Source organism: Colossoma macropomum, unplaced genomic scaffold (genome assembly GCF_904425465.1).
Source record: "Colossoma macropomum unplaced genomic scaffold, Colossoma_macropomum, whole genome shotgun sequence".
Classification (NCBI taxonomy): Eukaryota; Metazoa; Chordata; class Actinopteri; order Characiformes; family Serrasalmidae; genus Colossoma; species Colossoma macropomum.
In genome coordinates, this window is record NW_023494809.1 from 26,818,141 (window position 1) to 26,826,784 (window position 8,644).

Here is an 8,644-nt window from a genome sequence, read left to right on the forward strand (position 1 = left end):
CACAGCTCATGACCATAGGTGAGGGTCGGGATGTTCGCCACTACAGTCCGGTACAGTGACTGCATTACTGCTGCTGCCTGTCCCAGCCTGCGGTCGATCTCATGATCCCTCTTCCCATCACTTGTGAACAAGACCCCAAGATACTTAAACTCCTCAACCTGGGACAGGTCCTTTCCTTTTACCTGGAGTGGGCATACCATCCTTTTCCGGGCTAGGACCATGGACTCAGACTTGGAGGTGCTGATCCGCATACCAACCACTTCACACTCAGCTGCAAACCGCTGCAGTGAGCACTGGAGGCATCCATGCGATCCTGCCAAAAGAACAGCATCATCTGCAAATAGCAGATATGCCACCCTCCGGCCTCCACACATAATGCCCTCCTGACCTCAGCTACGCCTTGACACCTTGTCCATGAATATCACAAACAGGAGTGGAGACGAGGCACAACCTCGGCGGAGTCCAATGCTAACTCAGCACTTTGTTCAGTACTTGGGCAGCCTTCAAAAGTACTGCATGTGTCAGTGAACTGAACGCAGATGACAAGAGTGCACTTTGTAAATTCTTAGGCTGCCTTTACACGGTGAAACTTTCATGCAACTTTCATGAAACCAAATTGCACTTGAGTTGCATAAAGCAAAGGGTTCTGCAGCTCATTTGAAACTGAGCTGCAGCAGTTGCAGGTATCTGAACTTTGTGAAACAAGTTTCATGAAACAGCCACAACACTTCATGTGATCACATCGAATGACTTACTTGATCTATGTAGCTAGATTAATTTTCTCCAGTCTCCATGTCTCCTGATTTTACACAGAGCTCAGATTCCTTTGGGATCCAAAGGTTGAAAATTACTACGGAAGGGGAGACAGAGATGCACTGTTTCAAAGAACTTGCACTACTTTTAGGACAGAATGAGTGAAACATCAAGTAGACTATAGCCCTATTCGGGTGGGATTAGTTTTACAGGGGGTCCTGGGGTTATTTCCTCTTTTATAAGTGCTCCTCTGTGATTTTATCTCTTCTCTGTGTTTTTCTCCCTCCCTCCCTGAGAAAATTAGAGGCCCTGTTTTTCAGCAAACAAAGCCGTCGGTGATGAATTTAGTCCTGTCTTAATACAAATCCCCATGATTTTGGTGGATTTTCTAGCCAGATATCACATTGTGTTGACCACTGCTACACACCAGGAGCATTAGCAGGAGAAGAAATAAAACTATCAGAGAAGCAAGGTCTTGCAGGCTCATTAAAAGGGTGATTATAACATCAGCTACATGTATAAAGCATTTTATATTCACTTAGAGCTACACATTATCATCAAAGCATTACTCTGTATGCACAATTACATCAACTTTTCATGTGAATGGAGATTATACTGTAGCGTCAGAGTTGAGTAAGACACAGAGGAGGCCATGATTCCACCACAAGAAGTGCTCTTTATTAAACACCAGGGCAGAAAGGCACATACAAAGCACTGCAGGATGGTGAACACCAGCCACCAGCTTCACCCTAACAGTACACCAACACCCAACACAAAACGCACCAACAACCCACATCCCCAACGCAGAATAGCAATAAACACATGCCTTTAACTGACAAACAACAACATAAACAACATTTAGGCCCCTTTTTCCACAGCGTGCAGGCCTCTAATGGGCCCCACAAGCCCACAAGGTCAGAGCCAGCCAGTAGCAAGTTGCTACAGTATATATATATATGTGTGTGTATATGTGTGTGTGTGTGTAGTGTATGTATGTGTATATATATATATATATATATATATATATATATATATATATATATATATACACATATTTAATAAAAGGACAGCAATGACATATGTGAAGAAGATAAAAATGCTGTAAATATGCAAATTACACCTTGAGAATGACTTTAATGCGATAATAATACAGTCTATCAAAAATGCAAGTAGCTAATTTGTCTATCTAGTGGAGTAACTGAGTGTTGCATGAAACTTTGTTTTTGCATTGGTTCCTGTAACTGCACAGAAATAATGTTGCATGCAACTCAGTTGTATGAAAGTTTTACAATGTAAAGTCAGCCTTAGATTCATTATTTATAAAATACTTCATCATGAAAACATAATTTGCATTCTCATGCAAAATGCACTCAGTAGAAAAAGGTCCACACAATAATAATAAAAAATAAATGATCTCCATAAATATGCATGATATTTGTAAAGTAAGATAAATAAATAGTGAAACCGTCTACGCATAATTAAATAAAGGCCTTAACTACAAAAATATATCAATACTCTGTCAGTGTATGTAAAGTTCAGTACAAAGAGTTGTGAGCAGAAGATTCCTTGCTGGTGTTGTGTGAGTACGGCTGGTGGTTGGAAGGTATGAACAAGAGCTTTGGCCAGACCAGTTTAGGAAGTGGTAAAAGAAATTCTGACACATCTGTCTGCATGCTCCTTTACTTCCTCTAGTTAATTTTCTTCTCCGTGGCCTTACACGGGTTGCCTCTCTGGGGGGAAGGAAGATAAACATCTAGATTTAACAACTGTCAGAATTTTAGCCTTAAAATTTGTATCCCATATTTTCCATTGTTTGAATCTGTTTGCCAGCAAAACTACAGGAGCTTACCTTTTCTAATGTATTCATTGTCGCATTGATCCATTTGGCATCTACACTGATGCAGTGTTTCCTTCCATTCTCTGTCCTGAACCTGAACAGATCAAGAGACCATTCTGATTCCAGTGTTCACAAAGTCTGTTTGATTGTACTTGATTAAACATGCACTAAGAATGATCATCTAAGTGTTTACATCTCAATGTTTACAGAGAGGACAGTTTCATTCAAAACAAAAAGAACCGTTTTTCCCAAAGTTAACTTACACATATGCTTCAACACACGATCCCTTGGCGGGGACATATGCACACTTTTCAATCCGGCCCCTGAAACGCCCAGGGCTGGTGTTGGGACAGCATGTTGTCACCTTTTCGTCACCTTGAAAACAACAAAAGAAACATCAAGATATATTATGATCTATATATATATCCGCAAATAAACAGTAATTGTGCATTAAAACATGCAGAAGTGTGTACAAAAGTTCTTTGTACAGGATGTGTTCATCCATCCATCCATCATCTAAACCGCTTATCCTTCCGGGTCGCGGTGGGGTGCTGGAGCCTATCCCAGCTGTCATCGGGCGGAAGGCAGGATACACCCTGGACAGGTCGCCAGTCCATCGCAGGGCAGACAAACAGACATACACAATCACTCACACCTAGGGGCAATTTAGCATGTCCAATTGGCCTGACTGCATGTTTTTGGACTGTGGGAGGAAACCGGAGTACCCGGAGGAAACCCACGCAGACACGGGGAGAACAGGCAAACTCCACACAGAAACGACCCTGGTCACCCGGCCGGGAATCGAACCCAGGCCCTTCTTGCTGTGAGGCGACAGCGCTACCCACTGCGCCACCGTGCCGCCATGATGTGTTCATTTATTTTCAATTTTAAAATCAACAAAACGTCATTTGACAAGAGGCGCCCAAACTTTGGTGTGCAACTCTACGTATGTATAGTCGTGGTGTATACATAAGAAAATTATTGCCTTTATACTATAGTATACATAGAAAAATCCTATTTATAGCTATTCATCTGGCCAGTAAGTCTTTATTTGGAAAAATTAGAAGTGAAAGAAAATTACAAATTATGATTGTCTGGTATGTCTGTCAGTATGTTAGCTTTATGCTTACATGGCCAGAATCTGCTGATGGGAGCAAAATGTATTATTTCTAAAATATAAGCCCAATATATATAGTTCTATACTTGGTTGAACGAATCAAAACTTTATTTAAAGTAAATCAGATGTGCTGGTCTTAAAATGTTACAAATGCATGCAATGGCTGGAGTTCACTAAGAAGAAGAGGAACCAAACCTGTGCTTCCACTAACAGTCAAACAAGATATTTACCGTTTTTACATTTACTTATATTTATTTACTAAAGCTACATAGTGACAGTTGTAAACCCACATACTGTCCAGATTGTTCTTTGGTCGCTGGCCTAAGACTTTTTCACGATATTATATAAAGAGCACTCACCTCCAAGCACACATGTGGACAGGAGCACCACTCCATAGCAGAAGTAGATGATTTGACGAGAGGTCAGATGCATCGTTGATGAGTCTGGGGGCTGGTGGCTGTAGGAATGTCGCTGTTCTTCTCCAATACTGAACTCATTCAGACAGAACACCTTTATATTCCCTCAGGAATAGGGAAGTCAGGGTGAGGCATCCATCTTTTAAATAGCACCAGTGGAATAAGTTGCAAACATCTCAGTCAGTTATGGCGTGACACATACTTGTGCAGTCGTTTAAACCACTTCAGACCGATTAATCACTGATCTACATTGTAAATGATGAGTGCTTCTAATTTGGGCGTCCAGCAGCTTTCTGCATATCCATTTGTATCTTTGATTTGACGCATGATCTTTCTACTGTTAAGCATTGTAGTTGCTTATTTTGTGACTCTATAACAAATACATAACTCAGAGTTGACTGTCCATGCAAAAATACTTAATACTGAGCGCATCTGGCTTTCACTGTTACTCTACCAGTCTGTTAGTCTTCACGTTCATTAGCAATCTGGACATACTATGGATTAGTTTCTGGATGAGAAGTACAGCTTTAAGTAAAGTACATTTCATATTTTTAATTAGGGGTGGCTCGATACCACTTTTTCATGCCCAATACTGATACCAATACCGCAAAATCGAGTATCTACCGATACTGATACCAATCCAATACTGTCTTATTCCTGCCGTTAACCCCTTAAGGCAGAGCGTTCACTACACAACTTTTAAAACCTTGACAGATTTTTAAAATGGAAAGCATCACAAACTTAACATCAGTTTCTCACAGAATTTCTCATCTTTTTTGTGAGGCGCTCAGACTAGACAACAAGGCAAAGACAGAATAACACACAACAAGTTTGGGCTATGAATAAGAACTCAAACTCCCAGATCTCCTTGGACCACATGACATAAATAAAAAAATCTGTCTCCACTCCACTGTTCATGTACGCCTCTTCGCCTGTTTCTCTGCACTTCTAGCTCTCTAATTGGCTGTCGTTTGAATAAATCGTCGAGTAAATCTGTGATAATATCGGATGACCTACAATCACTTCAGAGTTCGATCGGAGGGCTAAAGATTCACTCATTTCTCCTCTCACACTACCAGATCATCAAATTAATAGAAATGATTTTCAGTAATACTCTGTCATGAATAATAACGTATTAATTTAACTAACATTGGTAGTTAGGCCATTTGTTTCCTACCAGAGGCTTAACGTTAGCTAACTTCAAATAAATAGCTTAACATTAATCAACTACATTGATGTTAGCAAGGTTTCTTTGAATGTAGCTCACAGTGTCTACCAGTATTCTATTGAAAAGTCTTAACTCTCTTGTAGTGCTTGTCTTCATAGGCTCATCTTGTTAATCCTGTATATTTATCTTGTATAATGGCATCATCAAAAACCAATGTTTTATATGGACAAAAAACTCTTTTTAGTGAGTACAGGGAGTAATATAGTTCATCCTATTTTGTTACTAGACATAATACTGTTTTCTAAGGCCCATACATAACGTTTTTTCCTCTGTTTGATGTTCACACATCGGTTACTGTAAATCATTAATTAAAAATATCCAGCATACAAACTATAAATATAAGGGATATTTCTTCTCATTCTCAGCTCTTTGCTACCATCTCTGGATTTCCACCAATCCCTTTGAATAAGCAGTATACTCCAAAACCCTAACATAAAAACCAGATGATTCTGAAACTTACTGTTAAAAGACTTAATTGGCTGACTTATCATCTATTGTCAGCATTTCAATGTGTTAATGCAGTTAATATCCTGGACAGTAAGTTTAGGTTATCAAAACACACTGACGTTTGGCTTCAAACCAACCTACTGTTCATGGGTGCTAAATAACAACAGGAAAAAACATTATGTATGGGCCTTAGAAAAGAAGTACAGTATTATGTCTAGTAAACAAAATATATTACTCCCTGTACTCACTGAAAAGAGTTTTTGTCCATATAAAACAGTATTGTTTTTGATGATGCCATTATACAAGATAAATATACAGGATTAACAAGATGAGCCTATGAAGACAAGCACTATAGGAGAGTTAAGACTTTTCAGTAGAATACTGTTAGACACTGTGAGCTACATTCAAAGAAACCTTGCTAACATCAGTGTAGTTGATTAATGTTAAGCTATTTATTTGAAGTTAGCTAACGTTAAGCCTACGGTAGGAATCAAATGGCCGAGCTACCAATGTTAGTTAATTAATACGTTATTATTTATGACAGAGTATTACTGATAAATCATTTCTATGAATTTGATACTAGGAAGCTATAAACTATCTGGCTAATATCAAGGCTACAAGCACACTAGCCAACTCAATACCACAGCCACGAACGTACCTCGACCATTTGGCATAAAGCTGCGTAAGAAAAGATGCCATGATTGGTGCGCTGACAGGAACGGCCTCCTCGACATCTCTGATAGGCTGGAGTTTTGACACAAACGTTCAGACATTTTACAGCGAGCAGATGTGAAAGTTGAGAGCGCGCTGTGGAGCTGAGAGCAGAAATTATTTTTGCGCATGTACGAGTTTTGAAGGTGAAGTGTACGATTGAGCAAGTTTTCCAGTTTTGAGTGAAAACCAGAGTGTTTTGCAGGTATGAGCTCTGAAATGGATGCAGTGTTGTACAGATTTTGAAGTTTTAAATGAAACCAGTGTTTTGTTGAGCAAATCCGAAGGCGTTTACCTGCATACTTTGTGCTGACAAGTGCGTTCAAGTTTCTCTCAAACATTTTGGCACAAAGTTAACTCCATAGACGTCCCTGTAGTTTCTGAATAATAAGCCTTAGTGTGTAATAAGCCTGACATTTTAAGGAGTTAATAATACATTTGTCTGGATGCACTTTGCTTAACCTAGCCATCTAAATACCATCATGCTCAAACTGTGAAACAAATATTCTACTCCCCTAAAATAGGAAATAAACAGCCCACAACATGATTCAGTTACGCCATACTGTCATTTTTATTTAAACTGTTTTCACAGATAGAACTTTTAGCAGTGTTTTTGAGTTGTCAGCACCATTCATCAACATCATCATTCATTCACCAACATTAAAATGAGATGTAAAGAAAATTTCAGCATTCAGTGTAGCCTATACCTCATTGACACAGCTAAAAACAAGTTTCAGTGTAGACTATAACTTATAACTTTACATAAATATAATAGCATTTCCAGTATAAAATGTACTACAGTGGAGCACAATGCAGTAGATGTGGCATCTTAAGGCACTCACAACTGAAACTCTGGTCTGTTTACACCTGATATCAAGTTAGCTGCCTTATTAACTCCACACAGCAGGTCAGCGCTGCTGACAGGTCTCACTCATGCGTGAGCCATGTTCACGTGACACATGCTGCTCATCTGTCTCGGGACTTGGGCCAAAAATGACACACACAGGTTTGAAACATTCAAATATCTGTTTTTGCACAGCATGTCCATAAGAGGGCAAACCAGTACCATTAGAGTGTTACATCTGATTCAGCTGCCCCATAAATTCACGTTCCCCTTCACGAATAGGAGTGTGGATTCACTGGCAAGAATCAGCACCAAATAACAAGGCGACTATAAGTAAAAGTGTTCAAGAAATGTGTAAATCTTTGTTGTGACGCTGATTTGATTATTTAATTGAGGCGTTAGACTTTTTCAACCATTTGAGTTAAGTGACCCTTATTAATCCTACAACAGGGAAATTTCACTTCCGCATTTAACCCATCTGTGCAGTGAAACACCACATACACACTAGTGAATGCACACACACTAAGGGGCAGTGAGCACATTTGCCCAGAGCGGTGGGCAGCCCTATCCACAGCGCCCGGGGAGCAGCACAAGGGCACTTCAGTCACATGCTGTCAGCTCAGGGGATCGAACCGGCGACCTTCCGGTTGCAAGGCTGGTTCCCTAACCTCCAGCTCACGACTGCCCCCACAAAAAGCTTACAGCACCTGGTATTCCCAGGCAGTCTCCCATCCAAGTACTGACCAGGCCCAACCCTGCCTAGCTTCCGAGATCAGACAAGATTGGGCGTTTTCAGGGTGGTATGGCCGTAAGCTTTCACTTTCTATTGTTCAAGTGCTGCATGAATGCCTGTGCCTGGACCCTGATCAGAAGGTACACAATTTTGCCATCTACTGACCTTTAAGCATTGCTCCAAAGTATTTCCAAACAGGGCTTTTGAGATCACTCTGAGTTCAAATCACTCTCACTGCGGCTGAGTTGGGTTGTGAACTCTCTGCCATCATTGCTACACAGTTGTTGTTGTATTATTCGTTCATTTCAGCTGGACCTACGTTTCATTTTAAATCTTGAAAGTGATACTGTGTGACTCCTGTTTGTCATGCAATGCATTCAATACAGTTTTTTACAATTTGGTTTTATAATCGATTTTAGAATATTTGACAGCCCTTCCCAGATAGCAAGCCTGTATCAGCCTATACTGGCTTAATGTTTGCCACTGCTGGTCCACCCTCGGACCACCCATATTACTGTCCTGCATACTCTTTTTTCTTTTTTCCTCAAACAGATTTTA

General features: G+C 40.1%; 1 non-coding gene across 1 annotated transcript; it reads right to left on the minus strand.

The window, feature by feature from the left end:
* Nucleotides 1-8,048: 8,048 nt before the first annotated feature.
* LOC118799221 lies at nucleotides 8,049-8,167 on the minus strand. The gene has a single exon (XR_005006101.1). It is a non-coding gene; the product is annotated as a 5S ribosomal RNA (ribosomal RNA).
* Nucleotides 8,168-8,644: the final 477 nt, after the last annotated feature.